The sequence below is a fragment of the Capsicum annuum genome, chromosome 5 (assembly GCF_002878395.1).
Source record: "Capsicum annuum cultivar UCD-10X-F1 chromosome 5, UCD10Xv1.1, whole genome shotgun sequence".
Lineage (NCBI taxonomy): Eukaryota > Viridiplantae > Streptophyta > Magnoliopsida > Solanales > Solanaceae > Capsicum > Capsicum annuum.
In genome coordinates this window covers 12,074,851-12,080,656 of record NC_061115.1, presented here as the reverse complement: position 1 = coordinate 12,080,656, position 5,806 = coordinate 12,074,851, and positions in this window count along the sequence as shown.

The following is a 5,806-nucleotide window of genomic DNA, read 5'->3' as shown; positions in this document are numbered from 1 at the left end:
TTTTATATATCTTTTAAATATTTTAAGTTGTTAATTATTATGATTTGTAGTACTTTTTCTTTTATCTCAATTTATGTGGCATTGCTAAAATAATGAGAGTCAATAAAATTTCTATGTCTTTTAAATATTTTAAGTTATTAATTATCGTGATTCGTGGTAACAAATTAGTTTTGAACATGATAGTCAATTAAATAAATAAATAAAATTTACTTTCAATATGTAGTTATAGTTAATTAATATAAATTAATAGAATATATTAAATATTTAAACCATTATGATGAAATAATGAAATTATTATATATTGGGCATGATATGTAATTAAGTGGGAGTGGAGGGATGTTTTGATAATTGCATGAGAGGTGGTCGAAACCACCTCTTCTATATAATAGAAAAGAAAAGAAAAGAAAAGAAATATTTACTTTTTACTATTACTATAACTACTATTATTTCTATTTTTATTATACTGTATATTATTATTACTAATATTACTACTACTATATGTAAGTGAAGGTTGGGGGTGACTACCAAGGGTATTTTGATAATTTTGGTCGCCCCAACCTTCTTTTGTTTATAGTAGTAAATAAAATGGTTATACGTGCATCTGATTTTTTCCTTATATTTATTAGTTTTGTCCCCATTTTCATGGTGTAATAAAATGGTTACACATGCATATTATTTTATCTTATATTTATTAGTTGTCTTCATTTATTATTTTAATAATATTTTTATTTTGACGTTTGTAACTAAATTATACACAGTAGTATTTTTATAAATATCTTTTTGGTCCTTATTAAATGACTACCGAGAGTATTTTTGTACTTTTACGGTACAATAAATATTTCGAAATCGATGTATGTCTCCTCAACTTATATATTTGAAACTTCCAAATGAGACGTGCATCATGTACTTTTTCAGGAATGTCCAAACGAAAGACATGCCGCCATCTGTAGTTACAACAATCTATCTAGATTTTTATCTACTTATATAATCACTTTTGTATTGGTTGAACCAGTCTAGCAAGTTCAATTTTATTCCACATTAAATGTATATATTATGTTAAATCGGTTCATTGTACTACATTTCTTTTCTTTTACTCCTATACTAAATAATTAAAAGGGAAAATTTCAGAAATAGCAACTATAGAGTCTTAATTGTAATTTTTATAGCAACAGTTTCATAATTATGAAAAATAGCAAATTGTATTTTGTATTTAAGTAAACTGTTGCTATACAAATGCATATACAACAAGATTTACTGCCCTTGTTTTACTCAAATTAGTTGAGTTAAATAAGGAATAATTATCCCATCTAATTAAATTCCCATAAATTACTCTTATTTGTATTAGTAGATTCCTTTTCCAAATCAAAATCAAATATGAAGATTATTATTTCCATGATCTTCAAAAGTTCAAAATATCATTCTCTTATATCTCGAACTATTTTTTTTTTTAGTTTTTCATTTTTTTATTTGAATTTCTTTTTTTTACATTTTTTTCTTTCCACTTTATTTTCTCTCTTCTGCTTCTCCTCTTCTTCTTTTTTTCCTTTTTCCTTCTTTATTTATTTTTTCTTTTTTTCACTTTTTTTTTCCTTTTCTCATATTTTTTTTCATTTTCTTCTTCTTCTTTTTTTAATTTTTTTTCGATTTTATTTTTACACTTCTATTTATAGTTTCTATTTCTCTTTCTTCTTTTCTTTTCCTTTTTCAATTTTTTTTTGAATTTTTTTTTTAACTCTTCTATCTTTATCTTTTATTTTTAAAAGACAAATATCTATATGATATATACATATTCAAAAAATATACAAAATAAATAGACATACAGATCTGCATATGTATTTACGGTAAAAAAACATGCATATATATTTACAGAAATACATATCTGACTCACATGTATATATAAACATATTTGACATAAAATCTCTATAATAAAATGACAATTATATACATATAGATAAAGGTAATAAAAAAATACATGATAGATATCTTAAACAGTAAAAGAAAATAAATAAGTACATATGTTACCCTCTAAAATGACATAGTATGTACAGTTCAAAGACAAATCCAACACCGTATTAAATACATATAGCTCTACATATGTATTTACAGAATACATACCTGATCCATATGTATATTCTTATTTTATATGAGTCATTTTTGTATTTCGCAAATACATATGAAGATATATAGTATAGTTATGTTTGTTACTGTTTAATATGAATATGATATGTATATGGTAAATACATATGTATGTTTTGTACCGTAAATACATATCCAGATCTGTATGATTATGTATTTTATATGTTTTTGAATGTGTATGTGATATACATATTTGTATTTTCAAAATAAAAGTTAGAGATAGAAGAGTAAAAAAAAAAAAAACAAATATATAAAAATGAAAAATGAAAAAAAGAGAAGTGAAAAAAAAGGAAGAAAGAGAAATAGAAGTGTAAAAATAAAAGAAAAAAAGAAATAAAAGAAAATAAAGAAGAAGAAGAAGAAGAAGAAGAAGAAGAAGATGAAAATAGAAAATGAAAAAAAAATGTGAGAAAGGAAAAAAAAAAGAAAATGAAAAAGGAAAGAAAAAAAATAGAAGAGAGAAAAATAAAGTGGAAATAAAAAAAATCAAAATAAAAAAATAAAATGATAAAAAAAATAAGATGAAAGAAAAACTAACAAGAAGAAAAAAGATAGAGACATAAGATAGTAAAAGACAGTAATGATGTTTATTTTAAAATCTTGAAGATTATGAAGATAATTATCTTCAAATATGAAAAAGAAAAAATAAAAACAAAAAAAAAAAAAGGAAAACAAGAAGAGAAATATAAGAGAAAAAATAAAATGAAAATAAAATAAAAATATAAAATGTAAAGCAGTGAGGGTAAAACATACACTTGTCTAGTTAATGGGTAAAATAATATTACTCTTTCTATAAACCGTAATTTTAAAAAAGTGTTGCTATTTATTGTAATTATAGTCTTAAATATGCTACTTTTTATAATTTTTTTTAATTAAAATAAGTAAGAAATAACCTTCCCCAAAGTTGAATCTCTTTGATAAATTAGTGTTGCCAAAATATTCGTGCAAGGCACGGGCACGAGTATCTAGTTAAAATTAGAATTGAAGCCCAGTAAGTTGAAATTGGTGCTTCTATATATTTAATTATGAATATAAATTAAAGTTATTTTTAAAATTTTGTGAGGAAAGTAGGAGTTTAAAAAGTGAGAAGTTTCAAATTGTATCTCAAAATTTTGGTGGTCAAATAGTGTAATTTTCACTAATTCTCCGAAAAGAAAAGTACAAAGATGCCCTTGGTGAAACGGCTACTAAAGACGAGAAGAAATACGGAAAGCTTTGCCGCGTGAAATAGAATTAGGTCGGTTCGCCAAAATATTGATGAAAGTAGAATTAGTTTTCTAATTCCTATTTCCACTAGGACAAGAAATATATATTTAGGACGACGAAGGATTATAAACAGAAATCAAAGTATTTGACAGAGCTTCTGATTTTGTTTTCTTCAAAGAACCGAACAATGGAAATAGCAGCCGCCAATTCTTTCATTCGCCGCTTACAATTACATCCAGAAATTTTGGACCAGTTTCGCGAAGTCATGATTCGTTATTCATGTAATAAATTGGATGTTTCTGGTGTCGTTTCGGAATTGGATACTCTGTTCCAATTCCACCGCGATTTGTTAACTGGCTATCGATATTTCTTGCCTCTAGAATTCCGACCATCTTCACCTTCACCTTCACCTTCTCGGCAGTCCCGAAAGAAGCATGATATCAACGCCGACATGTTGAACCCTTGCATTGATTTTATGAACAAAGTGCAGAAACGTTTTGGTGATGAGCGCGGGGTTATTCGGGCTTACTTGGAGACCATAAGGGGATTGACACAAGGTAAACTTTCTTATAAGGATGCGTGTAGAGCGATTGCGGAAATCTTTGGTAATGAAAATCAAGATTTGATTGATGAGTTTAAGTTGGTGCTTTTGGGTGATAATAATGGGGTAAGATCGACAACGAGAATTCAAAAGAAGAACAGTGAGGGTAGGCGAATGGAAGAGGAGATGTGTGAACTTGACGTTAAGTTGTCCCGTGTCATGACCATTGTGCAGGCTGCAAAGACTTTGAGGGACTTACTGTCAAAACAGCAACATCAAAAAATCAATATCAACGATCATTTCAGTGCTCTGAGTCTCAGCTGCGTTAGGAAAGAATTCAAAGAACAAGGTCCCTTTGTTGTACAACAATTGTTGATAGATCCGAAGCTTCTTGTTCTACCCCAAATTTTGGACAAGTTTGAGTCCAACGAAAGGAAACTGGTCAAGGAGAGAGACAAGTTGCACGAATATTGGTGTGGAGTTCAAGAGAAGAAACAGAATTCTGTGACAAATTCATCAGTGTAAATTAAGTAGTATGATGTTAGGGTTTTTCTTGGATTTTTGATACATGTGAATGTAGTGCTAGTGCTAGGCGTTGAATGAATTGCATATAGTTTCATTAATTCTTTACACAATTCTGAATGGTGTTCGTTTGCTCTCATTTATACAGTTGCACGCACTAATGATTTGATACTAACATTCTATTCGGATAGCTGTTACATATTGTTTAACTTATCATATTGTATTGTTTTAACGAATACAACAATTTGGATAGATTATATCGTTTTCCAGACAAAATGAGGAAACGAAAGGCACCACACAATCACATCAAATAGGCCGTTACACAGAATGGAACTTTTCTTCATTAGATAAGGATGGATTTAAAGATACAACACAATAAAATTTAACAATCAATACAAACATTGTACTTAAACTAACAACACAATACAATAGGTATCAACCATCCAAACAAGCTGTAGTAAGCAACATTCTTTTGAGACTGTCTATACTTTTATGTTTAAAGGAAGTTTTAGAAAGCTCCATCGAAATCTCAAAGCATTTGAAGAATTTCATTTTTCATGTACAGTGAAAGTTACACTGATCATCTTCTTGACCCGTACATCTTTTTTGTCATTAGCGACATAAATGTAGAGAAATCACTGATCACTAAAGATGTCCTCTAGCTCGTAATCCCAATCATCAATTCTCAAGTGTATTTATTAAGTATAACTAACATTACATATCACACAAATCCAAACAGTATAGAAGAAGCTTATCATGCCATATTGAAGTTCCAGAAGTGACTGTTCGTTTATTGACAAGGGCTTTATAAATCTGGCTACCAATACCAGCCAGGGCCACCGCAAGACCATCTGCAAAGCAATGAGCCAATCTCTGGTTTCCATATCCAAAAGGGGATGAACGTTCTCTCATCTGTTTCAACAGGTCATTTATACTCCTGGAATCATCAGCAGTAACAGCATGCTTGCAACTTATCAAGAGAGATCTCAAATCTATGATTTCCATTCTTCTCCACAGACTTTTGATCCTTTTGATATCTGCACTGTGGTTTTACTTTTAGCATTCCACAGGTTTTGTCGATAAGCTTCTAGTGCTTTATCCCCGTTCTCCAGATCATAGAGTTGATTCTGTATAAAACACTAGATAAAGGAATGCTTGAAGACTAAGCATAAGTGAGCGATGATGACTGGTACTTACTAAAGACGATCTTTGGAAGAACTGTCTTCTGCTTTTCTCAAACTAGTTTTGATATAAATAAGACAACAAACAACATATCCAATGTAATCTCACAAGTGAGATCTAGGAAGAATGAGGTGTATGCAACCTTATCTACACCTTCACCCTCAACTCAAATAAAACATATAAAAATAAACAAATATATAAAAGCAAATATAGCGAAGA